At 39.7% G+C, this 19825-nt stretch overlaps 1 protein-coding gene and 1 non-coding gene across 2 annotated transcripts in view; both read left to right on the top strand.

Annotated features, from left to right (window-relative positions):
• EXOC4 (exocyst complex component 4) overlaps positions 1–19825 on the top strand; it is a 471200-nt gene that overhangs the window by 254127 nt on the left and 197248 nt on the right.
• Positions 11388–11494, top strand: LOC130268122 (U6 spliceosomal RNA). Its single transcript, XR_008843486.1, has one exon. It is a non-coding gene; the product is annotated as a U6 spliceosomal RNA (small nuclear RNA).

Genomic DNA, 19825 nt, shown 5'->3' with positions numbered 1-19825 from the left:
CACAGTATTATCCACATTATCAAGAAGTTTGCAACCCATGGTACTGTAGCTGATCTCCCTGGACATGGACAAAAGAGAAAAATTGATGAAAGGTGTCAAAGCAGGATAGTCCAGATAGTGGATAAGCAGCCACAAACAAGTTCCAAAGATATTCAAGCTGTCCTGCAGGCTCAGGGAGCATCAGTGTCAGCGCAAACTATCCGTCGACATTTAAATGAAATGAAACGCTATGGCAGGAGACCCAGGAGGACCCCACTGCTGACACAGAGACATAAAAAAGCAAGACTACATTTTGCCAAAATGAACTTGAGTAAGCCAACATTCTGGGAAGACGTCTTTTGGACAGATGAGACCAAGATAGAGATTTTTGGTAAGGCACATCATTCTACTGTTTACCGAAAACGGAATAAGGTCTACAAAGAAAAGAACACAGTACTACAGTGAAATATGGTGACGGTTTAATTATGTTTTGGGGTTGTTTTGTTGCCTGTGGCATTGGGTGCCTTGAATGTGTGCAAGGCATCATGAAATCTGAGGATTACCAACGGATTTTGGGTCGCACTGTACAGCCCAGTGTCAGAAAGCTGGGTTTGTGTCTGAGATCTTGGGTCTTCCAGAAGGACAATGACCCCAAATATACATCAATACATCAATAATTTTGTCCAGCCCATTTTTGGAGTTTGGTGTGACATTCTGTCCAGTTTGCTGTTTTCCTCCCTTTTTTGGTTTAGTTCCAATACACACAAAGGGAATAAACATGTGTATAGCAAAACATGTGTTACTGCAATCCTTTTCTGTGAGAAATACTTAATTTCATAGAAAAATTTCAGGGGTGCCAACATTTACGGCCATGACTGAACTTCCTGATATTACTTTTAAACCTTTGCCCCTCTAATTTAAAACTATGACCTCTTGTGGTAGTTTTTCTTCTTTTAAATATGCTCTCCTCCTTTACCATGTTGATTCCCTTTATGTATTTAAAAGTTTCTATCATATCCCCTCTGTCTCTTCTTTCTTCCAAGCTATACAGGTTAAGGACCTTTAATCTTTCCTGGTAAGTTTGATCCTGCAATCCATGTACTAGTTTAGTAGCATCTTCTCTGAACTCTCTCTAGAGTATCTATATCCTTCTGGAGATACAGCCTCCAGTACTGCGCACAATACTCCAAATGAGGCCTCACCAGTATTCTGTAAAGTGGCATGAGCACTTCTCTCTTTCTACTGCTAATACCTTCCCCTTTACATCCAAGCATTCTGCTAGTATTTCCTGCTGCTCTATTACATTGTCTTCCTACCTTTAAGTCTTCTGAAATAATTACTCCTAAATCCCTTTCCTCAGATACTGAGGTCAGGACTGTGTCAAATATTCTACACTGCTCAAAAAAAAGGGAACACTAAGATAGCATATCCTAGATCTGAATGAATCAACTAATCATATGAAATACTTTCATCTTTACATAGTTGAATGTGCTGACAACAAAATCACACAACAATTATCAATGGAATTAAAATGTATCAACCTATGGAGATCTGGATATGGAGTCACACTCAAAATCAAAGTGGAAAACCACACTACAGGCTGATCCAACTTTGATGTAATGTCCTTAAAACAAGTCAAAATGAGGCTCACTAATGTGTTTGGTCTCCACTTGCCTGTATGACCTCCCTACAACACCTGGGCATGCTCCTGATGAGGTGGCGGATGGTCTCCGGAGGATGTCCTTCCCGACCAAGACTAAAGCATCCGCCAACTCTTGGACATTCTGTTGTGCAATGTGGCATTGGTGGCTGGAGCGAGACATGGTGTCCCAGATGTACTGAATTGGATTCAGGTCTGGAGAACAGGTGGGCCAATCCATAGCATCAATGCCTTCCGCTTGCAGGAACTGCTGACACACTCTAGCCACATGAGATCTAGCATTGTCTTGCATTAGGAGGAACCCAGAGCCAACCGCACTAGCATATGGTGTCACAAGGAGTCTGAGGATCTCATCAGGCTACCTCTAGCAAGTCAGGCTACCTCTGGCAAGCACATGGAGGGCTGTGCGGCCTCCCAAAGAAATTCCACCCCACACCATTACTGACCCACCACCAAACCGGTCATGCTGGAGGATGTTGCAGGCAGCAGAACGTTCTCCACGGCATCTCCAGACGCTGTCACGTGCTCAGTGTGAACCTGCTTTCATCTGTGAAGAGCACAGGCCGCCAGTGGTGAATTTGCTAATCTTGGTGTTCTCTGGCAAATGCCAGATGTCCTGCACGGTGATGCGTTGTAAGCACAACCCTCACCGGTTTACGTCGGGCCCTCATACCACCCTCATGGAGTCTGTTTCTGACCATTTGAATGGACACATGCACATTTGTAGCCTGCTGGAGGTCATTTTGCAGGGCTCTGACAGTGCTCCTCGACCTAATCCTTGTACAAAGGCCAAGGTAGCGGTCCTGCTGCTGGTTTGTTGCCCTCCTACGGCCTCCTCCACATCTCCCAATGTACTGGCCTGTCTCCTGGTAGCGCTTCCATACTCTGGACACTAAGCTGACAGACACAGCAAACCTTCTTGCCACAGCTCACATTGATGTGCCATCCTGGATGAGCTGCACTACCTAAAACCACTTGTGTGGGTTGTAGACTCCGTCTCATGCTACCACTAGAGTTGAAGCACTGCCAGCATTCAAAAGTAACCAAAACATCAGCCAGGAAGCATAGAAACTGAGAAGTTGTCTGTGGTCACCACCTGCAGAACCACTGCTTTATTGGGGGGTGTCTTGCTAATTACCTATAATTTTCACCTGTTGTCTGTTCCATTTGAACAACAGCATGTGAAATTGATTGTCAATCAGTGTTGCTTCCTGAGTGGACAGTGTGATTGACTTGGATTTACATTGTGTTGTTTAAGTGTTTCCTTTATGTTTTTTGAGCAGTGTCTATTCTGCCTGAGCGGTTTTATACCCCAGGTGCATTATCATGCACTGTCCATTAAATTTCAGTTGCCCTTGCTCTGAATATACTCCATTGACTACAACCCTTTGTTGTCTGTCACTTTGTTGTTTGTTGACTGTCACTTTGATAAGTCTTCTGTGTGGGACAGTGTCAAAAGCTATACTAAAATCTAGATATGCGATGTCTACTGCCCCTCCGCCATCTATTATTTTAGTCAGCCAATCAAAAAAATCAATATGATGTGTTTGACATGATCTGGATGCATTTTTGGAGAGTAATAACATCACTGGTTATGTATACTAGATTTATAGGGACAGAACATTGATCCAGGAATTTATTCTGATTGCCATATTTGTAGTCTGGAAGGAATTTTTACCTCTTGTATGAGTTTTTTTTTTTCCTTCCTCTGGATCAACTCAGTAGGGACTCATTAGGGATATAGGTTAAACTTGATGGTCTCTGGTCTTTTTTCAACCTTATGAACTATGTTACTATCTCCCTGAAGTAAACCCATGTTGTTTTTCATGTTGCAATCCATGGGATTTTAGATGTTCCACAATCCTATCCTTTAGTTTCCATTAATTTCCCCACTAAAGATTTCAGACTATAGTTGCTTGATTCCTCCCTACTACCTTTCTTGTGAATGGGCACGATATTTGCTAATTTCCAATCTTCCGGGACGACTCCTGTTCTGTTACCAGTGATTTGGTTAAATAAATCTGTTAATGGTTTTGCTAGTTCATTGCTAAGCTCTTTTAATAATTTTGGGTGTATCCCATCAGGCCCCTGTCACTTATTTGTCTTCACTTTAGACAGCAAACGTAGAAGCTCTTCCTCTGTAAAACACATGCATCAAACGATTCATTAGTCTTCCTCCCTAATGGAGGTCCTTTTTTTTTTTCCCCCATTTCCCTCTGTAAAAACTGAACAAAAGTATTCATTAAAGGAGTATTCCAGGAAAAAACTGTTTTTTTTATACATCAACTGGCTCCAGAAAGTTAAACAGATTTGTAAATTACTTCTATAAAAAAAATCTTAATCCTTTCAATAATTATCAGTTTCTGAAGTTGAGTTGTTCTTTTCTGTCTGGCAGCAGTGCTCTCTGCTGACATCTCTGCTTGTCTCAGGTATTGCTTGGGGATTTGCTTCTACTCTGGTCAGTTCCCGAGACAGGTGTCATCAGAGAGCACTTAGACAAGAAAGAACAACTCAACTTCAGCAGCTCATAAGTACTAAAAGGGTTAAGATTTTTTAATAGAAATAATTTACTAATCAGTTAAACTTTCTGGAGCCAGTTGATATATATAAAAGTTTTTTCCTGGAATTACCCCTTTAAGGCAGTCGGCTAGTACTTTATTCTCTTCTGCATACCTTTCTTCCTTTGTTTTTAATTTGGTTATTCCTTGTTTTAATTTCCTTTTTTCATTTCTATATCTGAAGAATGTCTTATCCCCTTTTTTCACAGACTGAGCTAGTTTTTCTTCTACCTGCACTTTAGAAGTTCTTATAACTTGCTTGGCCTCTTTCTGCCTAATCTTGTTGATTTCCCTATCTTCACTGCTCTGTTATTTATTTATTTTTATAATTACTAAATGTTAGCTTTTTGTTTTTTATGATTTTTGCCACTTTAGCTGAGTACCACAGTAGTCTCTTCCTTTTTCTGCTTTTACTGACAAGTCTAATGTAATTTTCTATTGCCTTCAATAATGCGTCTTTTAAGTAGTCCCATTTCTCCTGGGCTCCATGTAATCCGTTCCAGTCTGATAGGGACTAGCTTTCAAATACTGTATCACTAAATTCTGAACAGAGCAGAGTCCCTTGGAACGGTCATATTTTATTCATAGCCATGAGTAGCTGTAAAGAGTGGACTGACTCTCCCTCTTTTTTTCTTGGAAATTTATCATTAGCAAAGAACAAAGCAAATTATTACTGACATCTGATACTATGCGATCTTCCAGGTAGACTTCAAACTTTTTGCAAAGTTATCCTTTTACATGAGAAATATGGAAAGTATGTCAAGCAGCAGGAGGGTGTATGGCAACAGCAACAACAACAAAACTTATCACTTCTAACCAAGAATCAGACAAGTGGTTCAACAATGTCTTAGCACCTATGTAGCTATCACCTTGTGAGAACAAGCCAAGCATCAGTCTAGCACTAGCCATTGCAAAATGAAAGTTGATGTTTTGACACAAGAAACATACATCAATTATGTTTAGAATTATCATTTCCTATTTATTAGATATTTTTTCCTTTAATATCACTCGGTATCCCAGCTGTAGATTGTAGGCCTACTGATAAACTGTGAATCATATTTTTAAAGCCTGGGCTACACAGGCTACTAATTGAGTTATACTTTTCGATACATCTGACTTAGGTTTAGTTCACATGGAGTAAAATACGGGCAGACATTTTGCACATTTGCATGTCCGTGCGGCGCAGGTAATCACAAAGACGTTATTGTGCCAAAAAATAAAATAAAAAGTATTGACATTAAACATTTGATGCAGACATTAAACATTTGATGCAGATAATAGTCTCTCATTAAGAATTGCGATAAAAAAAATAATTAATGAATATAAAGCTTTTTTTATTGTGGAAAAAAAAATATCACATTTTCATCTATAATTATAGTTTCTAATTAATTTAATACTTACCAAAGAAAAAACAGATCTACAAATTTTAAATATGCAACCAATTGGTAGAAGTCAAAGTGGTGGATTTTCTGACCAGGATTTTTTGGTGAGAAATTCAAAGTAGAGCCCTGCATGGGACTGTTCTTTTAATCCTCCTCCTGCTGCATTTTGACCATTACCACCCACTTACCCACCCCCACTTTGTGTGTGTTCCACTCCCACAACATGTGTGTCCAGTCCCACCTGTTCCTCCTTACATTTGTGTCCATTCATGCTAGCTCCCAGTAACATGTGACCAATCCTGTCCGCTCTTGCTAAAATGTAATTTAAATTACCCCCACCCCCTGTGCCATTTTTGAATTTGTGCAACATTTCAAAGGAATCAATCTGGGCTGACAGAGCAGAAAGAACTGGAGACTGAACCGGGACGTTCAGTCCCATTTCTGGCCAGCTTTATAACTATGGTTTCTCTGAAACACCGCAGTTATTAAGAATGATATATCATTGTATAGAGAGATGCTGTCTGTGTTTCATGCTGCCTGTGGTTCAGGCAGCATGAAACTGATGATGGGTTCTTTTTATTTATTTGTACAATGTTCAGATAGTTATAAGGTATTTGCATAGTGCTATAACTTCTTGGTATCCGTGGCATGTACTTTTGGCACTGTTTGTGCCCTTTTTTGCTCCACCAGCTGCGATTTTGACTAACTGGTGAAAACAGTCTCAATTAACTTGATGAAACAGAGCAGCTTCTTGGTAATGTGTCACAAAATCTCCTGACAGCTATAATGAATTAGGTTAGTTATAGGAAATAGAATACAAGGAGAGAAACCAGATAATGAAACATGATGCTATTATCGTAGTATAACAGAGTGCATCCAGACTTCATTCTTCTCATTGCTGATATTATACTATTAACTCACGGCTGCACATTCAGCTTCCCATCCACGTGGCTTATTTACAAGGGTGCACTGCAGAGATTTGGAAATGCTACCATCTACAGCCTAATACTGGCAGAGACCTGACGGGAGGCACAAAGTCAGATCATATTTAGCTGTTGTTTTGAACATCCTTTTTCTGTCACTTGAAATAGGGGGAAACATCCCTGAAACTCATTGAGTTTGAGACATAATAAATACTTTTGGATAACCGGCCTCTTCAGAACTATATCCTTGAAGGGTCACAGCACAATATCTGGGTGATTTTTCTTATTTTTTTTTCTTCTTGATGGTCTATGCTAAAATAGAGCTCCTGTACATGTAGATGGGGTTGTTACTAAAATCCTGTAACCTTCCAATTTCATACAGAGGCAATGCCAAGCCACTGATATATTGCTTCAAAATTAAGTTGACCTTACACATTAGATGTAAGTTATCCAAACCTGACAATTTTGCTGAGCTAAACATAGATTTGTCAGGGGCAGGTGGGAAAAATAGTGGTCAATCAAATGATGTTTTAACTAACAGCTATCTTAGGTGATAGGCTATCTTTACGTGCTTATGTCGGAAATTGTTGGACAACACATCCTTAGCAAAATACTTACTTATATTTCTTAAGTCTTTGTTATGCTCAAAGCAAATTATGCCAGATTTGAGCAGGGCCTTCTCTGTTGGCCCCTGACTATACATTTTTTTACATAACATTCTCAATATTATATGTGCAGGGAGGCTCCTGGTTATTGTAGCTTTGCCGTCTTTTATATTTATGAAACACAGCAAAGCCTTAAAAATGTATACCCTATGCCGGCCCTCCAAGGGATCTTCTGCTCAGCAACCCGCTCTCCTCGTGCACGGAGCATCTCCGGTCCATGCAAACAGACTGTTGACCCTCACACAAAGTGAAGGTCAACATGCACCTTCATGTATCTCTCTATCGGAGAGCCAGATATACACAAACGCTATGGGGGAGATGTATCCAAACCTGTGCAGAGGAAAAGTTGACCAGTTGTCTATAGCAACTAATCAGATTGCTTCTTTTATTTTTTACAGGCCCTTTTAAAAATGAAAGAAGCAATCTGATTGGCTGCTATGGGCAACTGGTCAACTTTTCCTCCGCACAAGTTTTGATAAATCTCCCCCTATAGCTCCGGATCTCCCATAGAGATGCATGAAGTGTGTGTGTTGGCCACCTCTTCGTGCAGGGGTCGACACAGCTCAATTCAGCTCCGATTTTTAAATAGAAGTAATTTACAAATCTGTTTCACTTTCTGGCACCAGTTGATTTAAAGAAATAATAAAATATTCCAGCGGAGTATCCCTTTAAGGCAGTGCTGGAAAAAAATGGTAGCCACATAAAATATTGACATTTTGGGGTCAATTTGGACATTATTACTTAGGGATTCCCTCACTTTTGTTGCTAAGTTCAGACATTAATGGCTGTGTGTTGAGTTATTTTGAGGGGACATAACATTAGGCTGTGCACTACTATTATACATTGTAGTAGAGTTTCATATCTTCAATGTCACATGAAAAAATAGAGTAAAATATGTACAAAAATGTGAGGAGTGGCCTCAAGTATGTGAGTTATTGTAGATACCTTTTGCAAAATGTTTGCTGCTTTTTTATTCTTTAAATCACTAACCATCTAATACAAAAGTTACGGTTGTGATTATACTAGTTTTATTTCAGAGCCATCATCTTGCAATGTGGGGCTTTCGAGAGAGATCCATGCACATGTAGATTAATTATAAAAAAGTGATAAAGTGACCATTTTGACAATTTGCTGACGAGCACTATGCACCAACATCCACACTTTATGAATCCCCTGAGGATTCAAGAAGATTTTGTAAGTTCGTGGATAGTGACCAGGGAGAAGGTTAAGATTTGCTTAAATAATACATGTTACAGTGAATGTCTAACAAATCTGTAGTCATAGTCCCTAGATATTACACTGACATACAAAGATATTTCACTCACAAAGCCTGGGTGAGGAAGGCAAAGTAGCTCTAGGCTATAGAAAACCTTCTTTCTGCTCTCTCATGATGCATTTTTGGCATTTTAGTTGAACGATCGAACACATAAATTCATAATGCAAGCCACGATAAACCATTGATCTCATGAAGTGCTCATTTAGTCATCTTAAAAAAAGATTTCTGCATTTTCCTGTGTCACTGAAAGTTGCTGTGAGCACGGCTCCCTAATGGCTTTTATTATGTGCTACAATTTAAAAGATCACGCACAATCACCAGATTCAGGTCCAATAATGCTGCACCTCACATTGAAATGCACCGGAATTTTGGCTTACATTCCTTTCACCACATTTATTATGTACTTTAGACAAAGACACAAGGTCTTTGCAGTTAAGTCACTTATTATTAAAGCGCAACTGTCATGGAAATTATACCCCCCAGACTAATAACATAGTATAGATGATGATACGTGTAATACAGCTGTACTTTTGGCTGCTGTTTATCACTCTTTATCAGCAGGAAAATAGTTTTATCGTGGGGTCATAAACAGTCGGATAGGCGTGGCTGGGGATCGTAATGCCCCGCCTCCGCCACGCTTACCCCCTGTAAGTGAGCGCTGGACCACTGTGTGATTGACACACAGGTCCCCACCCCCCGATGTCCACAATGTGCGGGCCGGCGTGACTCCACTGAGCCTATACATATAATGTGCACCTTTATGTTATATGAAATACAGTGCCCGTACTCCTCTTCTTTCTTCTCATGGTGCCGGAGACGCGCTGCTTCTGCTTTCACTACAGGCAGTGAGCTCGCTCCCGTTGTCTGCCGCCAGCTCAGTGCGCCTGCGCAGTGCTAGAGGCAGGGAGCGAGCTTTAAGTGATAGGTCTTACTACCTTGAAATGCAAAGCAATGCACCAAAATTTAGAATTTTCCTGCAAAATATTAACACGAAGTAAGTCGACTGATAGGTTGTAAAATGTTAATATTGATTAACCTGTTAAGGACCCAGGATGTACCGGTACGTCCTGAGTCCACTCCCGTTCTATAACGCGGCGCCACAGGGTTGCACCCGCGTCATAGCGGGTCGGGCCAGGCCTCTAACAATGGCCGAGACCCGTGGCTAATAGCGCGCGGCACTGAACGCGGTGCCGCACTCTATTAACCCTTTAGACGCGGCGTTCAAAGTTGAATGCCGCATCTAAAGTGAAAGTAAAACCATGCCGGTTAGCTCAGGGAGCTGTTTGGGATCGCCATGGTGAAATCGCAGCATCCCGAAAAGCTTACATGACAGCCAGAGGATCCTTACCTGCCTCCATGCTGTCCGATCGCAGAATGACTGCTCAGTGCCTGAGATCCAGGCATGAGCAGTCAAGTGGCAGAATCATCGATCAGTGGTTTCCTATGAGAAACCACTGATCAATGTAAAAGATCAGTGTGTGCAGTGTTATAGCTCCCTATAAAAGTGGGGGGAAAAAAGTGAATAAAGATCATTTAACACCTTCCCTAATAAAAGTTTGAATCACCCCCCCTTTTCCCATTTAAAAAAAAAACTGTGTAAATAAACTTATGTGGTATCGCCGCGTGAGAAAATGTCCGAATTATAAAAATATATTGTTAATTAAACCACACGGTCAATGGCGTACGCGCAAAAAATTCCTATCAATGCAAAAATGGTACCGCTAAAAACCTCAGATCAAGGGGCAAAATATGAGCCCTCATACCGCCCCATACGCAGAAAAATAAAATAATTATAGGGTCAGAAGATGACAATTTTAAACGTATACATTTTCCTGCATGTAGTTATGATTTTTTCCAGAAGTACGACAAAATCAAACCTATATAAATAGGGTATTATTTTAATTGTATGGACCTACAGAATAAAGAGAAGGTGTCATTTTTACCGAAAAATGTACTGTGTAGAAACTGAAGCCCCCAAAAGTTACAAAATGGCGTTTTTTATTTTTTATTTTGTCTGACAATGATTTTTTTTTCCGTTTCGTCGTAGATTTTTGGGTAAAATTACTGACGTCTTTACAAAGTAGAATTGGTGGTGCAAAAAATAAGCCATCATAAAGATTTTTAGGTGCAAAATTTAGAGTTATGATTTTTTTAAGGTAAGGAGGAAAAGTCGAAAATGCAAAAAACGGAAAACCCCCGAGTCCTTAAGGGGTTAAAAGTAACTGTCATGATCTCTGGCTGCAGGATATGTACAGGGCAATATTGTAGCCGGAAACTTGCTCTGAGACTGATCATTCTACGACTTTTTATATATGTCCCATTGTCTATTTTAGTAAATTTGGTTAGACCAGGTATCTTTACACAAAGCCATGCCAGCTTGCTTTGAAGTGGCACAGGCATCTTAAAATTTCAAAAAGTTTCTGCTGAAACCAGGGGCTTGTGCAAAACTGTTTGACTTTTCTACACCAACGCATATATAGACGTTGATGCATAATAAATTCTCCTCTCTAAATATACAGTTAGACAATTTTAATCTGCCATTGCCTAGTTACCAAAAAAAATTTTGAAACTTTAATGTGCACTGTCCGATTCAAAAACTTTTTTATATGTTTTACATCTTGGCAAAACATTAACCTGTCTAATATACTTTATATAAAAAAAATCCCAACTTCGTATATAAATCATGGCTTATAAAATAGACCACTAGGGATCCCCATACCTTCCAGAACATAATTTTGTTCGGCTGCAGTATCCTCTTTGTCTAAGCTGAAGCACATCCCAAAAACTACTGCTCCACTCTTTAATGAAAAGGAATAAAGGGCGTTGCCAGAATCCAGTAACATTTATTGCATATTACAAACGTACAAAGTGTTTCCAAACCGCACTGGCTCCTTTTGTCTATCTGAAGAAGGAGTTAGTGTAGTTTGGAAAAATGTTGTATGTTGTGCTTGCTTCGGCAGCACATATACTAAAATTGGAATGATACAGAGAGGATTAGCATGGCCCCTGCGCAAGGATGAAACGCAAATTTGTTAAGCATTCCATATTTCTTTAGTATGACTAAGGCTGCATACCATGGCTGAAATGTGTCACTTTGTACACTTTTCATGTCTGTTTGATCTGTAAATAAAGAACATTGCATCGAGCCTGCGCTGGACTCCTGTTCCGTTGTTGTGGATATTTCTTTATTCTTTCAGCACCAATCCTTCATATAGCGTTATAATAAATGCCTAATTCCTCCTCAGGAACTGTTAATTATTTGCGGCCTGCATGTCACTTTGTTTAACTTGCCTATTGATGCTTTTCATGATTTGCACAGTAAGATATGTGCACATGTTTGTTATTCTAATTATTAAAACTCTAATAAAATGAGATTTGAAAAAAAAAAAGTGGTATGTTTGTAATATGCAATACATTTTATATATGAGTGGAGTAGTATTTTTTGGCATTTGTCGCACCAAGAGCGTTGTGGAGGAGCAGCAGCCATTAGAGGATCAGATTCATACAGTCATGGCCGTAAATATTGGCACCCCTGAAAATTTTCAAGAAAATGAAGCATTTCTCACAGAAAAGGATTGCAGTAACACATGTTTTATATACACATGTTTATTTCCTTTGTGTGTATGGGAACTAAACCAAAAAGGGAGGAATAAAAGCAAATTGGACATAATGTCACACCAAACTCCAAAAATGGGAAGGGCGCCTTTTCCCAACTGCAATTTTAAGATCTCTCCACATGTGTTCAATGGGATTTAGATCTGGACTCATTGCTGGCCACTTCAAAATTCTCCAGCCCTTTGTTGCCATCCATTTCTGGGTGCTTTTTGATGTATGTTTGGGGTCATTGTCCTGCTGGACGACCCAAGATCTCGGACGCAAACCCAGCTTTCTGACACTGGGCTGTACAGTGCGACCCAAAATCCATTGGTAATCCTCAGATTTCATCATGCCTTGCACACACCCAGTGCCAGAGGCAGCAAAACAACCCCAAAACATAATTGAACCTCCACCATATTTCACTGAAGGTACTGTGTTCTTTTCTTTGTAGGCCTCATTCCCTTTTCGGTAAACAGTAGAATGATGTGCTTTACCAAAAAGCTCTATCTTGGTCTCATCTGTCCACAAGACGTTTTCCCAGCAGGATTTTGGCTTACTCAAGTTCATTTTGGCAAAAGGTAGTCTTGCTTTTTATGTCTCTGTGTCAGCAGTGGGGTCCTCCTGGGTCTCATTTCATTTAAATGTCGATGGATAGTTCGCGCTGACACTGATGCTCCCTGAGCCTGCTGGACAGCTTGAATATCTTTGGAACTTGTTTGGGGCTGCTTATCTTCCATCTGGACTATCCTGCATTTACACCTTTCATCAATTTTTCTCTTCCGTCCAGGCCCAGGGAGATTAGCTACAGTGCCATGGGTTGCAAACTTCTTGATAATGTTGCGCACTGTGGACAAAGGCAAATCTAGATCTCTGGAGATGGACTTGTAACCTTGAGATTGTTGATACTTTTCCACAATTTTTGTTCTCAAGTCCTCAGACAGTTCTCTTTCCCTCTTTCCGTTGTCCATGCTTAGTGTGGCACACACAGACACACAATGCAAAAACTAAGTGAACTTTTCTCCTTTTTATCTGCTTTCCGGTGTGATTTTTATATTGCCCACACATGTTACTTTCCCCAGGTGAGTTTAAAGGGGTACTACCGTGCTGACAACTTATCCCCTATCTAAAGGATAGGGGATAAGTTGCCTGATCGTGCGGGGTCCCACTGCTGGGGACCATTGTGATTTTGCATGCAGCACCCCGCTGTCATCAGGCCTGATGACTGCCTATCACGGGACCATAGTAGCTGTCTCGCCCCCTGCCATAGACTTGCATTGAGGGGCAGAGCGTGATGTCACACGGGGCGGAGCTGTGCTGTCACGATCACCGGACCCATCATCAGACCCGGAGCGGATGTTCACTCCGTGGCCTGATGAGAGCGGGGTGCCACATGCAAGATCGCCGTGGTCCCCAGCGGCGGGACCACGCGCAATCGGGCAACTTATCCCCTATCCTTTAGATAGGGGATAAGTTGTCCACACGGTAGTACCCCTTTAAAGGAGTATCACATGCTTGAAACAATCTTATTTTTCCACAATTTTTTAAGTGGGCCAATTATTTTGTCCAGACCATTTTTGGAGTTTGGTGTGACATTATGTCCAATTAGCTTTTTTTCCTTCTGCTTTGTTTGTTTTTAGCAAGCTGAAGCACAGGCAGGAACAAAGTCCAGGAAGTGAGGGTGGCACTAGCACTCCTCTGTGCTTACTCCTGTCCTATTAGACTGCAGCATGAAAACAGAGAGGGGTGGGGTTACACTGCAGTGATTGGATGAAGAGACCCAGCAGAAATTCATGCAAAAAATTCTAGCGTGTGAACATAGCCCTAGTCTTTTCCCCACTGTGAGTACCAGATGACCTCCACTGCAAGTGGTGACTAGCAAGAGTAATGTATTGCAACATTTTAGGGAGAGTAGAAAAGGCCGCCTTCGATTTTATTCAATAACTCATGAAGATAAAGAGTTTTCCCTGTTCTTTAATACTGTAACTTTAATAGAGATTACAGATAAAACTGCAATAACCTACTATTCTGTGCAGGGAAATGGATACATTTTTCTTGATATTGTTTTGATTGAAATTTCAACTGCCCCCTAAGGCGACATGTTAATATTATATATATTTTTTTAATAACATTGAGTTTTCGAGGACTTTAGAACAATTATTACCGCAGGCTGACAGAAGCAGCAGCTATTCCTTTATTAACAAACTTGGGAAGTTTATGAGATATATTTCCGTGCCCCTAAAATGGAGGGGTAGGTTTAAAAAATATATATCACCAGTTTCTCTAGACTCAATTTCAGTCGATGTGCTTCTTGTCCACATCTGTGAAAAGTAATTAAACTAGCTAGAGCATTGGGTTAGATGAGAGGAGTTCTGGGAAATTTAGTACAGGAGTCAGTGAGCGTTGGTCTGTTCTTGGCTACTGGCGGTTTAAAACAAGTTATTGAAACTTTCATCTAGCAAAATATTATAGTGAAATTATTTGCAGCAGATTGTGTGATTTGGCTGTGTATAGGCATTTCATTCACTTTACTTAGATTGTATAATTGAAAGACAAAGCCTATTTTGCCTCCCAGCCATGTTTAGATGTCAAGGATCACTGAAAAAGTGGAACTTTATTGATGGGGATTCCAAAGTGCTTATTAACAATAGAAAGGAGCAGATTTATGGTCCATGGAAAACTCCAACTTTTTTTTTTTTTTTTGGCATCTTAATTCCACTTGTTGGAAGTTAAGATTTTTTTTTAAACATGGTTAAAGAGTACCTGTCACCAAATAAAACTTTTAATATAGTGTTCCTTATGTAGTTAGCAGACACTTTTAATATTATCAACATGAATATGTTTAAAATGTAATAGAAAAAATGGCCAATATGGTGGCTCTGTGCTGTTCCCTGCCACAATTAATATAGTGAGTTTGGTCTCCTTCCGGCCTGGCAGGAGACCAAACTCAGAGCTTGATTGAAAGCTGCACAGAGCCTCACTGAAAGCCACAAAGAGCCTTGTTGAAAGCCGCAAAGAGCCTCACTGAAACATGCATAGAGCCTCATTGAAACATGCATAGAGCCTGAGGTCCTCTATTCTTCACAATGCTGCAACGATGTGAGGGCGGAAGTGGTCCCCCAGCAGGCTTCAGTGATGTTATGCCTGCTTGGAAATGCCCACTTTTTCCTGCTGGGAGATTGCACTATGTGAGCAAGAATAAAGGTGACATACAGAGCTTTTTAAAGCTCTGAAAATTTTTTTAAGGGCAGAAGGGGTGTTAGGGAACATAGCCTGAGTTAGTTTAGAAAAGTTTATTTGGTGACAGGTACGTTTTAATTACATTTCTAACTTATACATGGGTTCAAACCCTAGAAATGTCGTCGTATCAATTTAGGCTAATCTGACATCTGCACTGTTTTGTCAATTATAGAATACTGTAAATTACTAATCATCCGGTTCTGGATTAAAAGTTTATGTTAAATTTAATTCTATTTTAAAATCTGTATAACACTATATTTGTTAGTGGCAGAAATCTGTTTAGAATCCGATGGTCACAGCTCTGTTGTCCTAAGGACGTTCCTAACTTTAAAGCATACCTTTTGGCTTCTCACTTGTCTTGCATACTTGATTGGTTATACTATGCAGATACCAAACCTTGAGTCATTCTTGAGCAGTCCTTCTTGAAATTTCCTCTTTTGGCTCTGCCATGACTTTACCCTGCCATCGCCTGTGGGAGCTCCAGCAAGGAAAGGCTTGATCCCAAGGCTTTGAAGGTTTGCCTGGAATGAGGAGCAAGTTAGGAGCAATAATCCCCTCTAGAAAGTAAGTTTTCTGTGAGAGATTTTATATGTTATTAAGAATTTGAAGTGCCAGTCCGCTCTCTTTTTTTCTTGTCTCTTTGTGTTTTATTTTCACTTTATGCCGTTATGACTGCTAATGCGTTCACTGTCTATGGAACGGACTACTCAGCTGGCTTTGTCAGTGCTGCTGGAAGTAAATAGAATTTGATCTAGCAGGCATACTGCATATCTGTTCATGTTGCCCACTTAGGGCCTGCTGTTCTACAGTGAGTGAGGGTCACATCAGTTAAACCCTCAATACTCATACATTTATCATATTGTGGATAGGTGATTAATGCAGTTAGTGGGCCCGTACAGTGTAGGGACTGTTATTCATTAGTTTTACCTCCGAGAACCTGTTTGCAGATGCTACTGCTGTATGCACTGGGATTACCAGGATATGCCAGCTAATAAATGTCCATCTCTGATCTTTTCTTATGGCACAACTAACTCTTCCTTACAAGTCCCGCTTAGTACAACCACTACCTGCTGAAACCACTTAAAATGCTTCCCGATGAGATGGCTGTCATTGCCAATGACCAAAGGCAACATAGGTTGATGCTGTATTCAACTTATAATGGCTCTAGACAGGCCATCGTAGTTTAATAGATAGTATGTTTAGGGAATAGCAAGTCGGGAGATCACTGTATTGCATTACTGCTGTATTTAATATAAATGTAAACTGCACAAATTATTATCAAACTGCATGTGCACATCCACCACAGCGAGGCAAATGATCATAGTTTTCGAACTGGTGCTATTAATGAGAAAACTCACATGTAACGTAACTAATTTTATAACTTTTAGATTGCAAGCAAACATTTCTATTTCAAGATACTTCTCAAAACAGTTTCTTTTGGGGGGGAATGAACAAGAATGGCAACAATATGTGAAAAATTTGACTTACAAGTTTGGCATGTTTACTCCAATCCTGACAGTTTAACCCTTTGGGTGGCATGGTCCGGTGTGACTTCCGCATATAAGGTGTTTGACTGGTAGAGAGATTCCTATGTCTGGCCATCAACGCCCATAGAAGCCAGTAGTCTAACAAAGGTCTGCCATCCGTTTCTGTTGTTTTGACATACCGACAGGTTTCCTGTCAGCGTAAGGGCTGGTTCACAGCAAGGAAATTCAGCAAGGACGTTTTCTAGATTAACTCGGTTCAATATTATTATCCGGAATTAGCAGTTATATCCCACTTTAGTGAATTCAGACAGAAGATTGGACATGTTCAATCTTCTGCCTGAATCCAGTTGCTGGTCAAAGTGACTTAATCCATCCATGATCATGGCCAAAAAATGACATCTATAAAAAACAAAAAACAAAAAAAAAAAAAGATAAGAAAACAAATGTTACACAGGTGAAATTCGAAAATACTACATCATTTTAAAGGAATTATATTGTAATTGCTTTTTGTTGAATATTACAGAAGTATTAAGAAGTGCTAGTATATGTAAGATATCACTGGAGCACAACCTACAAACTCGATTGACAAATGTGTACCTGGCCTATAGAAACTTCACCAGATTTCCCCGTGGTACATTCTAATTACGCAGTGGTGGTGAGCTCTAATTTCATTACAGGAAGCTTCTTGACGTAGGAAAATAAGCATCTATGTGTTAAAGGTATCCCCTGCAGCAGCTGCATTGACGCAGAGGAAAATATAATTGGCAAATCTGATCTCTTAACATCCCCTGGAAGCTCTAATGTAATAATACTACAGATACACTCTCTCCTCTCCATGAAAAGACGGCTGTACATCATGGTAGCCTGCTGACTAATTATCTTAATGAGCATTGTTAGAGAAGCCATTAAATGTGACAATTAGCCGTGGTGAGAAAGGTTCACAATACTTTTACTAGAAAGCACAAGACTATTCATAGCTTATATATTGTCAGAGAAACTTTATATCTACGTATACAAAAAGTAAAAAACGTTTTAAAAGTGAATTAAATCTTATCATCTACACCAGATCTTTCATCAGAATTAGCTAAAAGCTAAAGTGATGAGTAGTTGCTACAACACAGGATCTGCTTTGGGTTTTTGCTCCAAGGGGATAATTTATCAAGACCTCATGCAGGTTTTCAGGCTCAGGCATAAAAATGGCACAAATTTTAGCGCAAGCATTTGTGACTTTTTACTTGTTTACATCACATCTGCCAAGTGAGATCTTAGGGTAAGGACAGGGTTTTGCGGGGAGTGGGTGTGGTCTTCCATGCCTGCTGTATTTAAAAAAATCTATGCCTGAAAACAGATGAAAATGTAACTGAAATCTATGCTAGTGCCTAGCCTGCATACATATCAGCCCAAGGTGCACTAGTTGACCCAGATGCAAATAATTTATAAATTAGAAGCACAGTACTTCACAGCAGATTAACTAAAACCAGCATGTAATATCTACCCCCAAATGTCCAAACTAGTATTAATTTCAGTGTAATTCAGGGCTTTGCTTTCCCACTGCTTCCTATAGCTAATCCCATCTGTACTACATAGCAAATGAGAAATTATGTGAAAAAAATATAGGTATTTGGAGGCGCTGCTCAGATTGCGGACATAAGGACGGACTCAGGTGGCATTCACCAATGCCTTCCTCAGGTCCACTAACACTTCCCCTGTTTCATCTGTGTTTCGTGTGCTGGGGTACTGGTTTGGAGATCCTGCTTACAGCACAGCTACTGAGCAGGATCTCCAAACCAGTAGCGTCCCCTGAGTGTTTTCTTCTCTCTCTTGATACTCAATCTGTACTACTTAAACATTCTACTAATGTTCAGAATTTCTTTTTGAGGTTACTGTCAGTATTTATCAGGATCTATATATATATATATATATATATATATATATATATATATATATATATATATATATATTTGTTTTCTCCTTTAGGCTTTCTCATTAGGGGACACTATACAAATCCACTGTTGCATGAATACATATGTATATTCTCTTTGCAGGTGTTTTTTTCCTTCAGATCCTAACATTTCTTGATTACTACTTAATCACTACTTATAAAAGCATCTAATGCACAATTGAAGTAGCCTTATGTTCACATGCCATCCTGATGACGTCAGCAGCTACTAGCTGACAGAAACGCGTTGTAGGCTATGTTGTTTTGTCCTTTCTTATGTTAATAATTATTTAAGAGATCTCTTAATGTAAAATCCTGAGATGTGTTAAAACTACTCAGGTAACCTTATTAAATAAACAGTAGTTGTCCGATGATGAATAAATATACTGTTGCTTATTCTATATGGTAGGGGGTTTTGGTGATGTTTTTTAGTCTTTTTGATTAAAAGCTAAGTTTTAGGCACTATCCTTTTTTTATATAATTTTTTTGATCTTTGAGTGCAGGAATCGCCGATGGGACCTTTTAGAATACCTATAACAAAATAACATTAATGCTTATGCAGAATTATAAAACTACATCCCTTTCCCTTATCCCCTTACATCCTTCCCTTCAATCCCCTGGTTGGACTTGATGGACGTATGTCTTTTTTCAACCATACTAACTATGTAACTATGTAACTATAAACTTACTATATCGGACAAAGCCTTCAAGAACCTTTATCTTGGTTAGGTAAGCTGACATGAAATCTGTATAGACTCCGCTCCCCAACCTCTGTATGGGGCCTATCAGCCATTTTGATAGCAAGTCAGTTACTGCAGAATGACTGGCCACTTAAAGGGGCACTCTGGTGGAAAACTTTTTTTTAAATGAACTGGTGCCAGAAAGTTAAACAGATTTTGTAAATTACTTCTATAAAAAAATCTTAATCCTTTCAGTACTTTTTAGCAGCTGTTTGCTACAGAGGAAAATCTTAATTTTTTTTTCTGTTGTCCACAGTGCTCTCTGCTGACACCTGATGCCCATATCAGGAACTGTCCAGAGCAGAAGAAAATCCCCATAGAAAACATATGCTGCTCTGGAAAGTTCCTGAAACGGACAGAGGTGTCAGCAGAGAGCACTGTG

This window comes from Hyla sarda, chromosome 4, assembly GCF_029499605.1.
Source record: "Hyla sarda isolate aHylSar1 chromosome 4, aHylSar1.hap1, whole genome shotgun sequence".
NCBI classification, from domain to species: Eukaryota; Metazoa; Chordata; class Amphibia; order Anura; family Hylidae; genus Hyla; species Hyla sarda.
This window is presented reverse-complemented; position numbering and strand designations above follow the sequence as displayed.